At 37.2% G+C, this 23,941-nt stretch overlaps 1 long non-coding RNA gene across 1 annotated transcript; it reads right to left on the minus strand.

Annotated features, from left to right (window-relative positions):
• Positions 1-20,895: 20,895 nt before the first annotated feature.
• Positions 20,896-22,188, minus strand: LOC145662096 (uncharacterized). The gene is made up of 2 exons (XR_014126978.1): positions 21,976-22,188; positions 20,896-21,739 (listed from the first exon to the last, which is right to left on the minus strand). It is a non-coding gene; the product is annotated as an uncharacterized LOC145662096 (long non-coding RNA).
• Between the last annotated feature and the right edge of the window lie 1,753 nt (positions 22,189-23,941).

The following is a 23,941-nucleotide window of genomic DNA, read 5'->3' on the forward strand; positions in this document are numbered from 1 at the left end:
TTCGTGGATTAAATATTGACATCCAATGGACCATCCACTGAAATCCAGAAAATGGATATTCACTTTTGAACGTAATATGGACATCCAATGGACCGTCCACTCAAGTTCAGAATGTGGATATCCATTGCCGAACGTAATATGGACCACCAATGGATGTTACGCATAAGTCAATGTACTAAAACTGGACGTTCTGGATCTAATATGTACGTCCACTGGCTGTGAAGTGCTCTGTGGGAAACTGATATGTAAGTACATTATATTTTTATATGCTGTAAAGTGTTTTAAAAAACATTTTTTATCAGGTGGAAAATATGGTGAAAAATTTTTATTCAGTTTTTCAGTTTGGATTTAATTTGCTTTTTTTTCACTTGGTGTGAAAGAGGAAGTGAGATATAGCTGTTAATAAAATAATTATGGTGTTTTTAGTCACGAATAATAAATAAATATTTTTTGTCAGGAAATAAAGAAATTGAGTAATTTTTTGTTTTTTTAATTTTTTTATTAATAATCACCAGATACAGTTTAGAGGCCATTTTATGCTGGATATCTAACAACAACAATAACAATGGAAATAATTTGGGAAGGTATCGGCCAGGGCCTGTTTAGTAGGTACTATCCCGGCATTTGCCTGGTGAGAGTGAGGAAAACCCTGGAAAACCCGTCAGGATAGTTGGCAGCAGGAACCGAACCCACGACCTCCCAAATGCGAAAACAACACACTACCACTTGAGCTGGAAAATCAGTCTTATGTAGATAGGTTCTGTGTACAAGGGATTAAATTGAAATAGTTTTGCACAAAGGTATAACGTTTGGTCCGGGTCAGTAGCTCTTAGTTAAGCATAATAAAAACTACCTGGTACATAATGTTTATGGAGAAAAAAGCTTTTAAAAACAGCGTTTTTAGTTTTTCGGACGGAAACCAAAATTTTCCGTTTTTTTTTTTCAGACCTCAAAATTTCTAGCTGTAACACTGTTTTTGGGCTTCGTACATTGTAGCTCCCCCCTCAAAAACGACGCCCCCTCTAGATAAACCTGCTGGCTACACCCCTGTAGTATCACAACTTCGGCATGTAAATTTCATCAGCGGCAGAACCACTTAATTTGCTTTCTCTTACTTTGTGTTCTTACTTTACTGTGTTTTCTTCTGTACTTGGAGCACAATGTGTTTATCCTGCGTTTAACACCATCAAGTGTGGCGTCAAGTTGAAAATCTCTCAGCTTTTCTAGTTTTTCATATGCAGAATTCTTTACATTCTTCTCCACACAATAGTCTTTTTTTAATTTTACCTTCCACAAACACGGAAGTTCTTTGTATATCTGAATAGATTTACGCATAGAATCCCTTCTCATGTAACGCAGATCATCCATCTTCAACGACCTTGGCATTACGGAGGAGAGAGTCATGTGATTTCTTCCGCTGTTGTGATTAGCGAACCAAGATATAAAACCGCCACCTTGCATGAACGAGCACATACACAGTAAAAATGCATGAAGAACGGCAAAAACATCATGAGGCCATACACGATCAACTTGCCTGTGGTTTTATCATTTTTCATGCTAGTCGGGCTGTTTCTTCAGGCATGTTTTTACGTGTATGGGTCCCATAATAGTTGAAAAGGGGCTGAAAACGATTATTGAAAGTAGCTTAAAGCTCAACGATGGGTTTCATGAAAAGTTGGAAGGAAAACAAAATATTACAGTTCATAAAAGATGCAGGCAAAATTATACTCGACCTTCGAGTATTAACGCTGCTATTAGAAAATCAGATAAATGCGAAAGTAATCCATCTTCAATGACATCTTCGGTTTTGAGGAGTTCGGAAGTGAAATTCGACTTTAGAAAAGATTGTTTTCTTTGTGCAAAACCAGCAGAAATTGACACAAAGGCACCTTCAAACCGAAGAAAACCTATTCACATTGTAACGACAATTGAAATAAGAGAAAACATGCTGAAAAGTGTGAAGAAAGAAACGATACCTAGGGACAAAAAGTAAAGGCCAGGCTTCTCAGTGTTAGCGACCTTATAGCTCCTGAAGCAAGGTATCACAAATACTGTTACAGACATTTTTGTAGAACTACCAAACATGATCACGGGTCGTTTGGTAGGCCAAAATCAGAGTTGAACGAAGCATTTTCTAGATTATGTGAACATATAGAGAATAGTGACGAATGCCAGTACACAATAAAGGAACTACAGAACCTTTTAACGGAATTTTCCGGTCTCCAGGAAACATACACAGATAAACACTTGAAGAACCTTCTTAAGGAACATTTTAAGAATCGTTTATTCATGTCAAATATAAAAGGACAACAAAAGGTTCTGTGTTTATCTGATAAATCTAACAAACTGATTGATCAGTGGTACAGAGATAGACACAGATCCTGCAACAGAGCGTATGAGAATAGTGTTAGTAGCTGCAGACATTATTAGAGAGGATATACAGAAAATGATGTACGATTTTCAGAAATATCCAAGTGTTGATGAGATCAGAAGTGGAGGGGAAAATCTTGTTCCAGAGACTCTTAAATGTTTTACTAAAAGAGTAACAGAAAAGAAAGGAGCTCCAGATACGAAGAAAAATGAACGAAAATGTGCGGTAATAAATCACGCAATAATTTCTGCTGTGAGACCAAGATCGTTTTTATCTCCCATTCAAACAGGTTTGGGATTAACACTGCATAGGTTATATGGATCAAAACATCTTATTGATCTTCTAGCATCAATGAGTGTTTGCGTCTCATACAATGAAGTATCGGTATACATGAAGTCTCATAAATGCTGGATCGCCTAAGGTAAATGATGAAGGACTCATCCAATACGTATTTGACAGTGCAGATGTTAACGTACGAACACTAGACGGATTAAACACATTCCACGCGATGGGAGGGATAAAATGCATAACACCAAGTAAATGTGTTAAAACAGAAGTGGAGGTGAAGCGAACTCCGTTGGGAACATTTAATCCTGAAACTATTCGTATTCTTTCGTATGCCAAAAAAAGTCACCGTAGTGGGCTCTCCTATATTTTTGTGGACCAGAGGAATTGAATGTCGAACGGTACACCCCATATTTCCAATGAATGTTTTGTCGATTGCAGGCGCAGATATGCAGCCTGGGTGGAATGGATTCATGACCTCCGTAATGAGTAGAAGAGAAGATTGTGAGGATACATATATATTAGGAATTCCCTTTATAAACATGGATCCTAGCAATCCATCAACAATTTTTTCTGCTCTCAGTTATGCTGCAGAACAATGTCAGAAGCAACGTCGTGCCTGTATTTTTAAAGGCGGCTGAAATTGTAGGGTCAGCAAATCCGTACAGTGAAGTGTCAAAAATTATTCTGAGGCTAGGAGGATTCCATCTATTAATGTCTTTTAAGGGTGCTATTGGAAAGATAATGGAAGGGAGTGGTTTGGAAGACCTATGGGCTACAGTTTACGGTAAACTGACTGTAAACCACATGTTGAATGGTCACGCATACGCAAGAGCTGTCCGAGCATATAGCCTTACTGCTTGTGCGATTGTTAAAGTGATGAGGAGCAGTTTTCCTGAAATAAATGGCTCTCTTGCATATTTGGAAAATATTTCTAAAGATCTTCTTGAAAAGGGTTTTAATGAACAAGATGTTCTAGAAGAACCAGCTGTTAAAGAAACTTTGAGCAAATATAACGATTTCTTGCAGGAAATTAGAACTTTAAGCAGAACAATTAAGCTGTGGGTTAATCTCCTTAGGTGCATTGACCTTATAATGCTGTTTACCTTTGCAGAAAGATCAGGAAACTGGGATTTACATCTGAATACAACAATTCAAATTCTCCCATATTTTCATGCTGCCGGACATCTCCCCTATGCTAAATCCGCCCACTTGTATGCACAGGAGATGTGCAAACTTGAATCAAAACTTACAAATCAAGAACTAGTTCTTTTTAAGGAGAAAGGATTCTTCACTATTAGGCGGAAAGGCAAGTACTGGTCAGGAACGTGGTCTGATATGTGCATAGAACAAGATTTGATGCGACCCATGAAATCTGTTGGAGGACTGACACATGGCCGTGGCATTACTGACAATACTCTTTCAAAATGGGTACTTGGAACACCATTCTTTCTCAAAGTCCATGAGGCTGTAGAAGATTTTTTCGGAACAGCAATGCAGTTTAGCGAACAGCACGTTGAACTACGAGAATCCAGAAAGAAGAAAGACTTGTCAGACTTACAGAAGTTTACAGCTTGGTTACAAGAACACAATTCTTTTACAAAGTTGTCTGGTGAACTTATCTCTTTGGCCACTGGGTTTGTTTGTGATGATTCAATAAACTGTGATCAAGCATACGATGTCGGTTTGTCTACCATAAACAAAATTAAAGGTAAAAATTTCCAAGAACTCAAACTGCACAGAAAAGATATGGTGAAGACACATGCAGCACAGAAGTCAGCAAGAGTAAGATCAAAAGAGGTCAATATCAATTCTCAACAGCTTTTTAATCGGATATTGTGTGTCTGTGATAGCGCCAGCAAATTAAAGACATATTTCGAATATGAATTGGCAATACGCCCACCAGCTCTGTTTGATGAAGTTTCTCTTCGAAAAGGTACAAAATCATCCTTGATGAAAGTTTTTGAAGAAGGAGTCATCGAAGAACTAGATGTAAAGGATGTAACATATATTGTAGACGGAGGGTTTCTTCTTCACCATCTGCCATGGCCAAAAAATTGTACCTTTGGAGCTGTCTTAGAGAACTATTGTACACATGTTCTTAATAAATATGGTCAAAAATCTATCGTTGTTTTTGATGGTTACCCTAGTGAGCCTACCACGAAAAATGAAGAACAAAACAGAAGAGCGGCGAAAAAATCTTCACAAGACATAATTTTTTGTCAAAACACAGTCTGTGCCACGGGAAAAGACGAGTTCTTAGGTAATAGAAACTATAAGAAGAGATTATCGTTGGCTCTGGGGTCTGAACTCGTGAAACGGGGATTGACTGTAATAACAGCAGAGGAAGACGCAGATGTTGACATTGTAATGACGGCCATTCAACAGATGAAAACTGCTTCAAAAGTTATTGTTGTAGGATCTGATACTGACCTGGTAGTCTTACTTACTGCTTTGTCTCCTGAGAAGAAAGTGCTTCTGTTTACTTCTGTAAAGAGAAAGGTGGTGTGACTCCGAACACACGGTACTTCAGGATCGAAACATTGATTGAAAAGTTTGGAGATTGCCGGCAACTACTTTTGTTCTGTCATGTGTTTACAGGATGTGACACGACATCGTGTTTTTATGGTATGGGCAAATTAAAAGTAATAGATATGCTCAAATCACCGGAATTTCAAAACTGGGCCAGAGTGTTTTTGGATATTTCAAAATCTAAAGGAGAAATATTATCTACAGGTGAAAAATTAGTTTTGGCTTTGTATGGTTTGGGAAAATACTCAAATTTGAATGAAGCCGATACCACAGTTTTTTGTCTTTGACAAAGAAAAGTTCACTAAGATCTAACTTTGACCTGGCCAAACTACCTCCAACTTCTGAAGCGTGTAATGAACATTCGCTCAGAGTATTTTTGCAAGTACAGAAATGGTTAGGAAATAAACTTCCTGACAGAGAATGGGGTTGGAGGATAGAATTAATTAAAGAAAACGGACGCTCCAAAAAGACATTGAAACCTATATCCACATCCAAGCCATTTGCACCAGACGAGCTTCTGTACATAATATGATGTTCGTGTAAGCAAGTTTGGCCAATACTGTAAATGTGAAATAGCTAAAATAGATTGCTCTGCAATGTGTGAGCACTGTAGTGGGCTGCCTTGCCTAAATTCACATTTCTATTCCGAGGAAGAACTTGTAGAATCATGATCCGAAAATTAAATAGTATACTGTATAGCTACGGAAGATTAAGTTGAAAATACTGCAGTAAGCATAGGGGATATGTTCAAAATTAAGATGTAAACATAATAAAAAATGTTATAGATATGATTTCATATGCTAATTGACTGAGGAGATCCAAGGCAAAAAATAGGGAAAGGAAGAGCAAACAAAATATTTCAATTTTTTATAGTTTATTTGTTTATCTAGAAATTATTAGATTTATAAAAAATAGAAAATAAAATAAAATAATTTTATCACTTTTTAAGAATAAAACAGAATGTGAAAATTATCAGCGTGTTGAATAGTTTTGGAGATAATACATTTTGTCAGAAACGCTTATTTTTAAATGTGGAATGGTAATGGGGATAGAGTAAGGGTTAAAGCTTCACAGGGGAGGCAGGACTAGACAAAAATGCTTTTCTAACATGCAGTGGTTTATTATTTGGAAAAAAAAGCTTTATTATTTTTTTTCTTTCAAAATGAGGCGAAAATTTGAGCCCGCTTGTCTTCAAACTTACCTCGCTACATGGCTAATTTTAAGAGTAACCCCCACAATATATACACCGTTGGAAAGATAATTTTATGCTCTTTAAGATTTATTTGAAACATTTTTCCATATCACAACTCACTAAGGAAATATAAGAGGAAAAACAAAATGGCGCGGGTGATTTTTTTCATTTTTTACTCTTTAGGTTAAAATTGCCAAGAAACCATTAGGTTTATGAAAAACTTTAAGGAATACGAAATTGTAGAGCACGTTCCACAGATTACGAGAAAAAAAGAAGCATGTCAATATGTCCATTAGTTTTGAAGATATGGCCTTTTTTCTAAAACGCTCATTTTTTAACTTTGAGGGGGAGTGGAGGGGAAAGCTCCAGGGGGAGGGGCGGGGACTTTTAAGAAAATGTTCCCCTCATAGTGTTCTATCACTTGGGAGAAAATCAGCTTTACCCAAATTTTTTCCTTGCAAAAACCTTTATTGACTGGGCTATAATAAGAATTTGCGTCCGGTGAAGGGGAATGTTAAAAGTTCGAAAAATTTTCTATATATTTTTTACAACAATGAGGAATATCACAGTCGAATCGATAAGTGTCAGTGAACTAAACAAATGTTTAGAAGGGGGATGAAAAACAGAGCCGTAGCTAGAGATTTCGGCGCCCCTACACTCATCTTATCAAGCTTTCCCTTTTTATTTTTGGCAAATAAGAGAAACAGCTGTTGTTATACTACGTTGAATTTTTATCAAGCTGCTTGCACAGACTATTGCAACAGCCAAAAGTGATCATTCTCTATTCTTTTATAAATAAAAGCTGTTTTCAAGAGGTTTATTTTTGACTTTTTGTTGAACTTACAAAACTGCCTTTGGCTGTACACAAATCCATTTTGAGAACAGTTATGAAAATTTACAATATTTAAGTTTCATACTATATATAAGAAATGAAATTTTAATATGTTTGAAACTATGTGTTTAAAAAATGTTCGAAATGGGTAACAGCATCAATTTCCAGTAATAATTTTAAACTTTTGTAATTTTATTCTGTATGTGACCACATAAAGATGATTTTAATTTTGATTGTTTTACAGTAAAAAAATATTTTGTGAAATGTAACGGAAGCTCTGAAGGAACGTTCTTTGGGAATTTCTTAATATTGATCGAGAGGTGAAGAATATGTTTAATGTTTATACTTGAAATCCAAAATATAGTTTGGCTACTACATATGTTTAAAATTATAGTACTTACTTTATTTCTTAATGACTGAAAATTTTGAATTTGAGGTTACTTATTATTAATAAACATACAAAATACACACACACGTTATATATATAATGTGTGTGTGTCTTTTGTATGTATGTAGATAGATAAAAATATTACACAACTAGATACGTAAGCACAAAAAAAATCCTGGCGATACAAGTAGTTGATGGAGAAATGATCCCAATCGTGTCTTCACTGTTCGCCTTTTCCCGTTTTGCCTTATGATTCTTATCACAGGAAACGTCAACCAAAAATTGGTACTTAATGACTTGTTATCGTAAGGCAAAACGGGAATTCCCCTTTCGCCTTACAATAATTTTCATATATTGGTAGCCCTGCTTTAGCAAATATAAATGTAATTAAAATGTTCAACAGAAGGATACTGAAAAACTGGAAAGAAATAAGTTTCATTGAAAAAGAAGGTAACAATGTAATGGATTCGAAATCAGAACTTAGAATTAATGATCACAGAGCACGGGTGGACTGGCGAACTTTGGCCCATCATCAAAATTTTGTCCCATGAATCCGACATAATGGCTCACGAATCCGGATTTTCGACACCCTACTGCAATTCACGGGAACGAAGTTATACCTAATCACAAAAAAAAAGAAAAGAAAAGAAAAGAAAAAAGAAAGAAGTAAAGAAAAACGGCATAAACATAGTCCTACAAGTTTTGGAGTGCGCAAGTGTTTGTTTTTGTACGTAAAACATAGAATCACTTTTAACACTATCCACCTTACATATATTTTATTTCTTTTACCTCAATATCAATCGTTTATTCTGCCTACAGAAATAGAATTGTAACTCCTCGAAAACAACTTAACTCGGATCAGGAACGCAGACAATTTTTGAAGAGTGAAAAAATCTTCATCGAAGCTCAATACTTATGTGTAAAAAAAAAAAAAAATGATAGTTTTTATAATCATGTTTCATTTATTGCGTAATAGAAACATTTTTGCACAAATTCCGATTCACAAAACTTGCCAGACATCAAACGGTCTAAGCCTAACGTTCCATAGTATGCAAAAAATTTCAAGCAAAAAGTGTACGACTATACTTAGGTAGAAAAAAATATAAATGAACTTTTCCACAACCGAAAGGGAGGATAGGTTTATTTGGTAAAGTTGTCATTTAAAAAAATGCAACAAGGAACTTGCAATAGGAGTACAATACAGAAGGGTAACCGGGAGTGGAACGAGGAGTTGGACCTTCAAACCATACCCTGCCAAATAGAAATGAAATCTTTGATTTTACGTCCCACGGTTATGCCGGTTAGGCTAAAGGAGACGGTGATGATGAGTAATGAATAAAATGGTGGAATGAAGAAAGTGGAAGGAAACGGGAGAACCCCGAGAAAACCCACGCACACGGTGTTTGTCCACCACAAGGTTCACTTGGCGGGGGCTGGGATCGAACCCGGGACCCCAAGCACCAGAGGTGAACGCTCTACCACTGAGCCACCGCCCCCCTTCCTGCCAAATAGAGTTCGCTTGTTATATGTTAATTAAACTTGTTTAATACTTACATACAGCCAGGGACGTGAATGAGCAGGAATTCATTTCGGAAGGAAGGTGTCCAAATTCAATATGAGGACAAATTGTATTAACATTTGTAATATCGCCCCTAAAATTAGACAAAATTTAAGAAAAGTCGTGATTTCGTGGAGGGGTTTTCGGATCCCCAGGCACACCCCCTGCCTACAGCAAATGAAGAATGTAGTATAAAATGAAGTACTTTTTTAAAAAATGAATAATGCTAATACGTTAAAATAGTTGAAAGAAATGATTGCCGGGTAGGCAGGTAGGCAAGTCCGCTCTTGTCAGTGGGATAAATTATTGAAAAGGCATAAGAATTAATGTTTATATTCATGTAATTAGATTATTTCTATATATTTGCGAAGGTAGAGCAGGAAAGGGAAGGGATTTTAGAATTTTTATGTAACTTTGTTTTCTGTAAGATGATTGGTTATTATGAGTCAACCAGATAACAGGTTTCCGATTAGATGTCACATTTAAAGATCTGTACGTTGCTCAAGTAGTTTCACACTGTGTATGATGAGTAAAAGTTCCTGATCAGTACTGAGTTCGTCACTCGAAAGTGTGTAAGTGCAAGTGTGTTTAAGTGTGTTAAATGGCTATATCTTTCATTGCATCTAAACGAAGGGGAGGGTTACTGTGTTAGAAAGAACATATTTATCGGATAAACTATTGTCGTGAGTCAAAATAATATTGCAATTGTAGTGAAGGGTGTAAGGTTACTGTTGTTCTAATTTCTGTTGAATTTGAATCTTTATCTGGTGAATACATACATCCTCCGAGAAATGAGCAGATTGAAAGTTCTCTCATACGAAATGAAATGAGTTTTACGTCCCACACTTATGCCGGCTAGGCTAAAGGAGACGGTGATGATAAGAAATGAAGGAAATGAAGATAGTGGGAGGAAACGGGAGAACCTCAAGAAAACACACATACAGGGTGGTTGTCCATTACAAGGCTCGCTTGACACGAGCTGCGATCAAACCAAGGATCCTATGCACCAGAGGTGAACGCTCTACCACTGAGCCACCGCTTCTCCGGAAGACTGGCCGAATAGCAGTAAATAGAAGGGTCCCTGAGAAAAGATAAGGTACAAAAGTGCTGTGTTTTTTATATGTTACTGTTAATTTATTTATTCACAAAGCTGTAATGTTTAATAAATCTAAGAATGAGATATTTGAATTTTACGTCCCATGGTTATGGCGGGTAGGCTAAAAGATACGTCAAATATAGACTTGTAATAAGGGTAATGGACTTGCTTGGTTCAAACGTATTTTATGCTGTTAGGGAGTTAATATACACTGCTTCACGTTCTTAAAAAGGAGCTTCTGATTGTTTCAAATATCTTATAATATGACAATGTGCTGCAAATCATCAAATTCAATTCTCAATGGTCTTCATTACTTAAGCTCATTATGTTTATAATTCAATTATTCTATTGATAATTGCTTAATTGGGAATTCTTTAAGCAACTTATTTACTTCATTTCTGGAACCATTTTGATAATAATTTTTGGAACCATTTTGGACATATTTGAATCCATTTTGACAATGAAGGGGACAGGACAACAAATCGAGCAGAGGGTTGGCACTAAAAGTTAAATAGAAGTGCTGGGAATCCTCACCTCAATATACATATAGGCTAATTGAATTACTGAAGCAGGAGTAATCAGAAAATGAAGCTTTGGTGGCCATGCTTTTAGCAGGGCATGCTGCAAGACACTTGAAATAGAAGTGAAAACAATTAAACATTCGCCTGCGTAATTTGAAATGTAGAATGAGTAGTAAACATATTTCTCTAATGCAATACTTAGATGCTGTTGCTCATTGTATATATACCAAAGATAAACACCATCTTGTATAGGTGTTCTGTACTTCTTGTAGTTACTGCACTTATTTTGTTATATGAATAAACAAATTAAATTATATCTATGAATGCACTTGCAAGCCTACCAATATAAAGTTTGTAAAGCGAAACGGGAAAATTCACACCGAGATTTCCCGTTCCGCCTTACATCAGGATGAAAAGTGATTACAGGGTTTACATGTAAATTTCATTGCTAGAGGCCATAAGGCGAAACGGGAAAAAGGCGAAAGGTGCAGGAATCATCCCAATAAATTCCTTTAAATTGGAAGCATTTCATATGTCAATGAAATAAAAAAAAAGTCACTGGTAGTGATCAGTCTTTGAAAAAGAGGAAATTCGTGAGATTAAGTTCTGTCCCATTAAGGCCCTATACTACAAATGTTTCAAATTAAAGAACGTTATTATTCCCCTTGTTTACCTTCATTTTTAATATTCCCGAGCAAAGAGCAACTTATGTGTGTCTCTTCACCCCTTTCATTTTTCATACCTTTATTCTCACCGTCGTGATTAAAACAATTGGGTAGAAAAACGTGATTAACTAACCAAACTCATCATCATCAAAACGTTAAATACGTACGTATTTAAGACTGTGACCGTTTCTGATTTTGAAAACGCTCTTGTGTACACTGTAAGTCATTACTTGGCAGCATGTATGTCACATCGTCATTAAGAAATCATATATAATAAGATTTTTTAAAGTGATAAATAAAAACTTGTGTTCATTCCAATAGCAACAGGATTGGACTTTAATTTTTTGTTTCAATTTATCTCCACAAATAGGACGAATATCAAGTAATATGTTTGCCATAAAAACTACACCTCTAAGATTCATTTTACTTGGAGAAATGATGCTGTAGACCAGTGGCGTAGCACACTTTTGCGGGCCCCCCTGCAAAGTATAGAGAAGGGGCCCTAGTTGTAAAGCTGATAGAAGTAAGGTTGAGGTTCTACATCTTTAAACCTTTATTCATCGCAAGACATCGGCCCCCCCCCCGCACTGCGGGGGTTGCGGGGGCAGCTGCTACGCCACTGCTGTAGACGGTAGTGGGAATTTCGACCGTGTACGGGAATTTTCAGTGCCTGGCGATTGTGAACAGCTAATTTGCAGCTAATCTGGTTGCATACTTCCCCGCAAATGCTTGGGACTCAACTGGTGGAGCACTTTAGCTGTAAATCTCCATATGGCTGTACCATCCAGAAGTGTCCCTTACTGTACAACGTATTGCTTACGTTTATATTTTGGCAATTTTGCATCCCTAAAAGGGAACAAGGTGGACCACCCAAATTTATCATAATACATATTAAGGTCCTATACTATTATACCAAATGTTTAAATTGGGCAATTTCCAAAATTTAAGGGGTGGGCCAAGGTACCCCTCCCCAAAATTTAAAGGAGTGCATCAATATAGCAGTCTTATGATAGGGAATGGACCCCTGTATACTTCTATATCATCATATAGGGTAATTAAACCTCATCAAAGGGATAAATTAGGACAAAACCCCCTGAAATTTAATTTTTTGGCAATTTTTACCCATGAAAGGGAACGAGGTGGACCACTCAAATTTATAGTGATCTATATTAGGGTTCTATACTATTATACCAAATGTTTAAATTGGGCAATTTCCAAAAATTAAGGGGTGGTCCAAGGTACCCTTCCCAAAAATTTAAAGGGGTGCATCAATATACCCATGTCTTATGAAAGGAAATAAACCCCTCTATACGTCTACCCTATATCACCATATAGAGTAATTAAACCTCATCAAAGGGGGTTAAATTAGGTCAAAAACTAGGGATGCATTCGAGTCGAGTCGAGTCGAGATTTAAGCCTGTCTCGACTCGTCTCGAGAAAATGTTGTCTCGACTCGTGTCTCGACTCGAAAATATGTTTCTGTCTCGACTCGACAGTCTCTGTCTCGACTCGACTCGAATTCGAGTCGAGACGTCTCGAAATTCGAGTCGAGACAAAATGTACGAGTTAAAATATATGCACACATCAGCCAGACCATCATGACTACCTACCTAATTGTCAGTATGTCGACTTTTGGCATGGATAAAAACGGCGACACGTCTTGGCATACACGCAATGATCCTTGATAGGTCGCTGGAGAGAGCTGGCACCACATGTGCTCACTCAGGTCATCTAATTCCCGTAAATTCCGGGAAGGGGGGCGATGTGTTCTGACGTCACGTTCAATCACATCCCACAAGGGACATCACTCAAATGTCCGGCTCCAATTTCAATGAAACTTTTTTTGCTGATAGAAGGCATGTATGCATCATTACTTGTGATGACAAATTTTTGCCATGGTGCATGTTTTCTATTTTTTTTAAAATAACTTTTAAGAGTTGTGATGTGGTTATTAGAGATTACTACAGAAGTCCCTTACTACCATTTGTAAACGGAGCGTTAATGAAGAAAAGTGAAGAAAAACCATGTGGATACATATAAGTCCTGAAGGGAAGTCGTATGGTAGATATGACCTTGATGGCAGCCACCTTGAAATCCGCCATTTTGAATTAAGGTCAAGTTTTCAAAATGGGAATAGGGTAATATGATACATAATTTCGGGCTAGAATTTAATTAGAAAAATAATGGTGAGGTTAGTTTTAAGATACACGTATTTGGGGGAAAGTTACAGGCATATTAATTGTTTTTACTTACTGTGTGCGTAAGTCCCTTCTTACTTTCGTCTCAAGACCTGTAAATCGATCGCAACGGCAGAGCCCGGTTTCGCACTAGTGTTTAGAAATCTTTAAACCCACTTGAAGCAATATTTGTGGATTATTGTATTGTATTTGGCCTTTAATTAAATTTGAACCCACTTCATGATCTTGTGTAAAGTATCACTAAAAGAGAATTTCTGTTTTTATGGAGAACGTAAGCATAGCAATTATAAAAGGTGAGTAAGGTGCGTATGTATTTATAAGAAAGTTTATTTTACGAGTCTTTTGTGATTTCGCCAACCTATTGTGGTTGTGGCGTTGTTTTTTTTTTCAAAATACTCATATCTCATAAATAAAAGAGCTATTATAAAATATCTTACCACTATTCTTTAATACTTATAAAATTTTATTTATTGTAAAAGCACTGGCGAGATATTTCTTATCGCCCACTAAAATTATGGTGGAGCTCCTTCGTGGCTAACGGTTAGCATACTTGCCTTTGGCGTGGGAAACCTGGGCTTGATTCCCGGTGGGGCTTCATGTGGTTCGGATTCCACGTTAATCAGTAGGTCCACGTCTCACATAGCCTCGCTGCTAAACGGGACGTTAAACTCAGAATCAACTCAACTCAAAATTATGGTTTTGACTTTATTATGATGTCATTAGTTTAAACGCCCAACTGCCCAGTAATTATAAACATTGACTACATTATAAAATTGTAATTTGTGACGACTAAAATATCAGAAATTAAAGATTATTCTTTGGGGTTTGGAACATTTTGAAAAACGTGAAAAACTGGTACTGCACCGATACAACACACCTTTTGGATTTGTCATTGTGTAAAGTGATACAAACTAAAGAAGAATTACAACTTTATGAAATTGTATTAGGACTTATTATTTAGAAATAAACACCAAATAAGTGTAATAGTTCATATCCGTATCAAATACCAAGTTTATGATGAATCAACTACACAAAGTAGGATCCAAAAACGCTCATTGCAATTTGTTCCATCCTTCAGTCGAACCAGGAACTGAAACACAAAGAGTGACATTTTCTTTTTAAAGATACTTTGTCCAGCTGAGTATTGTGAAGGTTTATGTCAGTAGAAGGAATTGCATTCCATTATACAAGCACAATTTCACAACTTTATGTACACATTACTAAATATGGAACACCCTTGTCCATATGATTAGCGTACGCGTCTTTGGTGCGGGAGACCTAGGTTCGATTTCCGATGGGAACTCCTGTGGTTCTGAACCCACGTTAATTTGTAAGTTCACGTCTCATATAGCCTTGATGCTGAAAGGGACACTAAACTCTAATCTAGTACTAAATACAAATATTTAAAGAAAAATGATGATGCCACATTTATGATTTCGTACTAGATTTAGTGATTTTACTATTAAACTAGTGATCTAGTACGTACTTTGGGTAAATAGGCACATTCTAGTGATTTTTTTTTTTGCATTTTTTTCTGATGCAGACAAATGAGAAGGAAATGGTTCTTAAAATAAAAGGAAGAAGTATATTGCAGTTCAAAACAAATGTAGAAACCTTAAATTATTTTTTGTTTTCCCTCTGACTGAATGAAACCCCTGCTGTGTAACGACCTTAGGTAAACAACGGCTATCTTTGGTCCGCTACCTCCTTTTGTTAGCCGACATGAGATGGGTTACTTTTTTTTCTGGAAGAAAGTGAAGAAATAATTATCCAGTACATTTACGTTTTGTCAGGCACACAGGCGCAGTCTGTACTTGTTTCCTAACGAATTTTAGCAACATAACATAAATGAAACATATGTACCAGAAAATACAGGCAGTACAAACGGAAATTTTCATCTGTGACACATTTGATGAGAAATATAGTTAGATGTCACGTGCAAGCACTCTAAACATGTCCTATCCTGTAATTCTATTCGTATGTTTATGTAGGTGAGACTGAGAAATCAAGAAACAATAATAACTGGTTTTCTTCCAGGGGAAAAATCTAAATGTGAAGGGGTGTTACACTGGGACTTTAATTGCGTCCTTTGTACAAGATTAACAAGTAATAGCAATTTTTTAATTTATTTTAGTTCTTGGGGAGAGGAAGATGGAAGCGAACCCTCGTAAGGACCTCTGCAAGGAAACATGAATACTATGTTTCACAAAATAGTTTTACATTACACAAAATAGTTATATATATATATATATATATATATATATATATATATATATATATATATATATATATATATATATTGAGTTTTAGTCAGGGTTTTCATTCTGCAGGAGAGGGGGGATAGTAATACCTGACGAACATTTTCTATTCACAGAGTGTTGCAATGATAACATTTCCTCCATTATAACTTGGCCAAGCTAGTTGCATTATATGTAAGGATTAAGTTAGCCTAAAAAGCTTAAATTTCTATGGCTGTTTTACTCTGTACCCATGTTTCTCATTTTCGGTCTACGGGACTCTGTTTCCGGAAATTTTCGATAGCTTCCAAGTCTGAAAATAAATGTATCAAAGGCATATATATTATATCTATGGTTATATGAGGCATGGATCTACAGTTTAAAGTGGGATACCGGTAACAACTTCATGAGCTTCCACCGTAAATCGAACCAGAGTCTCCCGCGATCAAGGCGTATGTGTTAACCATACAGCCACGAGGAAATTCACATAAGCACACACACATATATATTGTTGAGTTGATTTTGACTTTACCGTCTCTTTCAGCAGCGAGGATATATGAAATGTAGACCTACTGATTAACGTGGAATCCGAACTACATGAGCTCGCGCCGGGAATTGAACCCGAGTCTTCCACGGCAAAGACGCGTACGCTAGCCGCGGAGTTCACACACACACACACACACAGAATCAGAGTCCTCACACACCAAGGGTGAGAGCTGTGCCACTGAGTCACAGCGGCCACGGGGCTAGGTCGAGTCCACTTTACGTTCATAGTTTCTTAGTACATAAATGTTACGATTATGAAATAGATTTTCATTAATGAGCTGCATAAAAACAAAAGCTTTCGAAATGTATTAAACAATTAGCTCGATTTGAGTGTGAACTTAAAGTTATATCAGAGTGTAAATACGGATACGCACCAAAGCTCGAAAACTTAATACACTATTTCTCCTATATAGTCAGCATGTATCAAGCAATCGTTCAGCTTTCATTTGAGAGGATGGAAATCGAAGGCCCCTGAACAACTATGTTACTAATGTGCGGAATGTATTTATCTTACAGTGAACTGCTTTGATGCCAAGTGGCCTAACTCCAAAATTGAAATTTTCCAGGACTGAAAGTTGAAGTTCAATATCTCATGAACAATCCATATTTCTTTTATGTTGGGAACCTTAACCATAACTACTGTATGTAGTTCATTGTTTTATAATTTAGTGTTTACAAAAATCCTTTTAAAAAATACCTATTCATAGAAGTGAATAGTACTTATCTGTACTAGTTCTTGGCATCCAAGCAGTCCATTTATTGTAATACTAGCTTAATATACCCATTCTTCTCATGGGGGCTGTATTTGGAAGTTAACACCTGTGGAAGTATCACCATTCATTTCAGTGACCGCGAAAACTATGGATTTGACACTAGTATCAATCAATATGGGCTATTTATACATGTCTCGGTATTCCTCACCCGCTGACACCCGGCCCGCATACAGTAGTAGCTGAATTTGCAAGTCATCGCTGATGGAAGTGTCACCATTGATCTCAGCGACCGTGAAAACTATGGATTTGACACTAATGTCGATCGATTTGGATTACTTTTACTACATGTCTCGCTAAACGCCCCCCTGAGACCCCCTGGTTCCAATTTTGACAAAAAAGCTTCGCCTTAGACTGGGACCTGGACCAAGGTATCCGTGACCAAAATTTGGTAACTCTCGGTCAAGTTGTCTGGTCCCCAGGTCGGTCCCAGTAAACGTCCCCCCCGAGACCCCCTGGTTCGAAATTTAAAAAAAAAAACGCTTCGTCTTGATCTGGGGCCTGGACTAAGGTACCCGTGACCAAATTTTGGGAACTCTCGGTCCACTCGTCTGGTCCCCAGGTCGCACACAGGCAGACAGACAAACACACAAACGAACTCTTTATTTTATTTATATTAGATAAGATATACTATGTAAAATAGTCTCGCATCATAATATGTGATGTACAACAAATGTTACATTATATATTATCCGTAGCTCGTGATATGCTGCAACATATTAAAGCCTCAGAATAGTTGGGCAAGCGAATAATCCAGAAGTTACGTAACCCTATTGCGTTCATGGGAACGAAAACACAATAATTATAACTATGCTAAATTACTATAGACTACCAACTGCTCATTCAGAGAATTTATGAAGTTCACTTTATCGCAATAGTTTTATACAAACTAGATTTAGACTACGGATAATAGTTTTATACAAACTAGATAATCAATTATTATTATTATTATTATCATTATATTTGCAGTACAACCAAATACAACGACATTAACTATTAATTCTAATTAACTGAATTGAGCTGAAAATTAAATCTTGATCTTTAAAGATTAACTATTAATTTTATGCGTTCTGTACCTTTCTGAAGGAATAAAAGCTGGAATTGGTTTCAAGGCTGTTTCTCAGTGAATACTTTCTTCAAAATAATATTAAAAATTATAGAAAGATTTTCGAGACATTCGAGTCGAGTCGAGATTTTTAAGAGCCGTCTCGACTCGACTCGTGTCTCGACTCGAAAATTCGAGTCGAGAAATAAATTTGTCTCGACTCGTCTCGAATTTTACAAAGCGTGTCTCGACTCGAGTCGAGTCGAGATTCGAGACATGTCTCGACTCGAGCGCATCCCTATCAAAAACCCCGAAATTTAACATTTTGGCTAACTTTTCCCATGAAAGGGAACGAGATGAACCACCCAAATTTATAGTGATCTATATTAGGGTCCTATACTATTATACGAAATGTTTAAATTGGGCAATTTCCAAAATTTAAGAGGTGGGCCAAGATACACCTCCCAAAAATTTAGGGGTGCATTAATGTACCCATGTCTTATGAAAGGGAATGGACCCCTGTAAACTCCCATATAACCACATAAGGTAATAACACCTCATGAAAGGGGATAAATTAGGTCAAAAGCCTCCGAAATTTGATTTTTGACAATTTTTTACCCACGAAAGGAAACGAGATATACCCCAGTACTAATAGAGGTGCATAGAGGAAAGTTGCCAATTATGGGGAGGTTTTTTTATAAGGCTTCCTGCTTAAACATGATTTGTAGAAAATATGTGTAACTTCCGGTAATGCTGTACAGAAACCTTGTTCGTCTATTCTACATATGGAAATGTGAGAAAAAACAATAATCACAGAATAAAAAAATAAAAACAAACAGTATTGCTGTTCCCCATATTAGGCTACCGGGGTTCCTAATATGGGGATGCTGGGGTTCCTAATATGGAGCTATGACATATAGATGCTTACATCAATATTACTTGCATAAAGCAAGGACACACAACCTTTCAGAGAAACTATTGTGATAAATACGGGAAAATGAAATAAGAAGAGAAAATATGAAGATATAATATGATTGTATTGACGTTATTGTTGATCAAAAATAAAATAGATCTACATTGTTCTAAAGCTGGAAAAACATTAGGTCTAATACAAAACGTTAATACAAATCATTACGCCTACATAACTGTGAAGAAAAATAATTTCAGATGCAGAACACAATATCTTGGAAATATTTAAAGAAACAAATGCATTTATAATAAATGGTTGTTTGAAAATAGTTTATATATAAAAAAAAGTCTCTTCCCATTTCTCGTTTTCAATTAAATGATAGACGAAACATAAAAAATGCGTCTCTTCCTTTTTACTGAAGTTGGAAATCTAGAAAAACTTAAAAGCCTGATACTTTTTCACTCAAATTGTAAATCCACACACAAAAAAGTCATCTTCTTTTCATGTATACTACTTAAATTGTAAATCTACGAGAAAAAAAGAAACTGTTTGCTTTGCACTGAAATTAAAACTCCACAAACCATAATTTCACTTAGAGCAACATCTTTCACAGACGAAAATGTCATCATCGACGCCTGCACAGAGAACATGATCCCACCGTGAACACACTGCACATTGAATCCACTCTTCACCTTCACGATCTTCGGAAAATAGTCCATTGCAATACAAACACTCGGCTTCTTCTTTGTTATCTTCGTCGGACACATCCGACAATTGCATATATTCCCAGTTAGATGAACTACTGGAATCTTGTTGTGGCAAAGACCTAAGCTGGAATCGTTTACTTTGTAAATTATCCGCTTCTCTGCACTCTTTGGCTGTCTTCTTTGGCTGCTTCATATTCTCTATTTGTCTTCCGAGGGATCCTCCTTTCTCGTCGATAGAAGAAATATTTTGCTTGAAAATGCCTTTTCTTTTCTTCGATGCTGAAGTTCCGCATTCTGTTCGTTTTTTAGTCTCTATTTTGGTTTCCCTTTGGCATTCTAAACCTCGTTTGTAAGGTGAACTTGTGATAATTTGGGCTGATCCAGTTCGAGATTGCTTGTAGTTTTGTCGAACAGGACGTGCTGGAATAGGGGAAATATCATGTGCTGTCACAGCACATGTAGGTGATGGCAGTTCTACAGTTTTACTTGAACCTGGTGTGCTTGGCTCAGAAGAGTTTCGGACCTCGATGGAAATCCTTTCTGGTTCTGGTGGTATGGTAGCAGATAGTGACCTACATGAATCGGATGTGTTTGCTTCGGAAAGTTGCCCGTCCTCGATGGAAATCCTTTCCGCTTGGGACGTTATCGTAACAGCTAAAGACATACAACTATCACTTGGTGTTTCATATTGGAGGAAGTCATGAGTTCTGAAAATATGTCTATTAGTCGGAAATAGGCCTGCTCTTTTGAAACCACTAGCTGCATTTTCGGCTGTTGCTGCTCTCATGTACGCATTTCCAAATAATTCGCCAACCTGATATATAGTCTCAACACGTCCTGGATTCATTCTCAACCAGCGTTCTATTTCCTGCCTGTAATAGCACTTTAATGGTCCCATAAATGTTAGATCCAAAGGCTGCATCTTATGGGTGGAATGTGGCGGTAGCGATATAATGGTAACATAGTTCTCGCGTCCTAGATTTATGACATCTAAGTTCCGTACATGGGAAAAATAGCCATCTAAAACCAGAACCACTGGATCTTCTTCTGTAGGCTTGACATAGTTTATAAAATGTCGGAACCACTCTGTAAATATATCACTTTGTATCCAACCAGATTGGTGACATGCATAAATAGAACCAGGTGGGGTTCCATTCATCAGTTCAATTTTCATATTCTTGCGTGGGAATACGAGTAGCGGTGGAACGTAATTTCCTGTAGGGCTCATGCATGTCACTACTGTGATAAGAGTGCCTCTTTCAGCCGACTGGAGAGCAGAAATCTGGCGTTTTCCTTTAAGAGCAATGACTTTGGTGTGTTTACTTTGCACAACGGAAATGCCAGTTTCATCGCAATTAAACAATCTTGATGGAGAATGCTTGATTTTATCCATAGCCGGTTCAAATATGTCAAAAAATTTATCTACTGCTTCAGGAGTAAATGATGTAGCTCTAGAATGTGAGAGACCCTGTGGCCTTCTAATCGATAGCTGGGGGTGACGTTTAAGAAATTGTTTCAACCATTTTTTACCTGCCATCTTCTCTGTCCGGGAAAAAAGGATTCGGAATTTCATTTCTGACAGCCAATTGGTACGCTAAACGTCGTACATCCGTCATTGACAAGCCAAATAACTGTTTTTCCATATTAATGCAATGATCCACAAGGTCCTCTTCAATATGTAACGGGAGAACGTGCTTCCTACCTAATTTGGTTACCCTCGGCGCAGTATCCTGGCCTGATTCAATGGCTTGAGTTACATATCTTTCTAATGTTGTTTGTGGTACATTATAAATACGAGAGGCCTTGAAACTTCCCATTTCCTTCTTCATCACAGAGGAAACAGCTGCGTTCATATTCTCTTGCTGCCATTGTTTCCTTTTCGGCATCTAAAACAGACAGAAAAGTAGGTCTATCCTCCATATCCAGAATAAATTAAGGGTTCGTAATTTGGGGAGCCCCATATTAGGAACTTCTCACCACCCCATAATAGGCAACTTTCGTTGACATTTTTCTCACGCATATATCAACAATTAGTAAATCTAGAAAACACGATATACACTATTTACTATGAGATTCGTTTTCTACTCTAGCGCGTAAGATAGTGTAATTGAATATTTCTTACCTTTACAGCGACACACAGACGTTACTTCCGAGACGGTGCAAATTTTCTCCTGCACACCAAACACTTCCATTCGACTGAGACAAAGAAACTAATTGCGACGCCACCTAGCTTAGGCCGTGTTGCCAGTTCGTGACACTAATTTACCGTTCACGCAATTTCTCTTCCACAAAATTCCCTCGTTTATGAGAAATCCCACCTCCCCATATTAGGCAACCTCCCCATATATAGCAACTTTCCTCTACTATGGTCTTAGGCTACCACACCCAATTTTTGGATTTGGCAATTTCCAAAATTTAAGGGGGATATTCGTATGTACTTCTGCCAAAATTTAGAGGGTGGGCCAAGGTACCCATGCCAAAATCTAGAGGGAGTGGTCCTAAGTAATTCTAGGTCATTGGCCCCCTGGCCAAGGTCATTGACCTTTGACCTATGACGTCACAAAGGTCGGGGTCAAAGTCCAAAACGGAATCAGGCCGGGCCATTACTACTGCTACAGTATCGCTATCAATTGCTCCGATGATTTCAGAGGAACCCACAGAAATTATTGAGTCACACGGATCTTCTTCCGGGAAGTGTGGGGAAGGACCTCCACCTGTACCTAAAGTTTCTCTTCGTAGAATTTTTAGTTGTCTCTTTCTCTCAGATTTGAGATTGTCCACAACTTTTTCAGTTGTTTTGATGTTCTCTGAAAAATAAGAGCACTATCAATAACGATGCACACTTCCTTACAGTTAAGAGACATAAATACAGAAATATAGTTTACGGATAATGTAAGATGTACAAGGAAAAATTCTTCGCGGACCTGGCAATATAGAAGGTAAACGTCTTAAAATTAGATTTACGAAATGTTTGATACTACTTTACAGTAAATTTTCTGCTGTAACCTGTCACTAGTTTCGTTTTACTGGTATTACTACTGTTCGGGGTACAGTAGAAACCCTTCTCGTCCGCTCTCCGGTTGATCCGACCACGCATATGAGCCGAACTTGTCCCGAGTCGTCGGTGATTCACGAATCCTATGGTCACGGCATTGTTATTTACTTATTGTTACCACTTGTCTGCTTTAGTGCTTCGTCATTTCTTTTATGGTTTCCTTCGTTGTGCGTGTTTTCTGTATTGTACTCCGCAGTTTCTAGTGTTTACTGTTTGATTTTACTGTAGAGAACAATACAGCCAATTTTGAGTTCAGAGATTATTTTACTGTAAATCCGCATTCTGTATTTTCTAATAATTCGACCTTTTCTGCGTTCTGACAATACCCCAAGCGCCAAAGCTGACGGATTAGAGGGTTTCTACTATATATAAATTTAACATAGTAATTTCGGATAAGTTTGGTTACCTCAAGCAGTTTCTGTCTGAAATGAAATAAAATCTTTGAGTTTTACGTCCCACGGGTATGCCGGTTAGGCTATATGAGACGGTGATGATGCGAAATGAATGAAATGGTGGAATGAAGAAAGTGGAAGGAAAAGGGAGAACCCGGAGGAAACCCACGCACACGGTGTAAGTTAGTGAAATTTTTTGAATAAGTTAGATAAAAAAAATTCTGTCTCATTAGAATAGATTTATAAAAATACAGCATATTCTTATTCAAACAATTCAGATCGTAATGAACCTTATGTAAGATTTGTGCAAAGGTCTTGTTACTTACGAAAAACAAAATACGTTGTAATTTTGAAAAAAAAATTGAATTGATGTCTTTAAGTTTTACGTCCCACGTTAAGCCGGCTAGGCTAAAGGAGACGGTGTTGATTAGAAATGGTGGAATGAAGAAAGTGGGAGGAAACGGGAGAACCCCGAAAAAACCCACGCACACGGTGTTTGTCCACCACAAAGTTTACTTGGCACGAGTTGAGATCGAACCAAGGACCCGATGCGCCAGAGATGAACGCTCTACCACTGAGCCACCACGGCTCTAAGATATTTTGAAGTTAGTATGTTGAGTTTACATATGAGAAGAAACACT

This window comes from Thermobia domestica, chromosome 10, assembly GCF_964235325.1.
Source record: "Thermobia domestica chromosome 10, izTheDome1.hap1.1, whole genome shotgun sequence".
In the NCBI taxonomy this organism is placed as follows: domain Eukaryota; kingdom Metazoa; phylum Arthropoda; class Insecta; order Zygentoma; family Lepismatidae; genus Thermobia; species Thermobia domestica.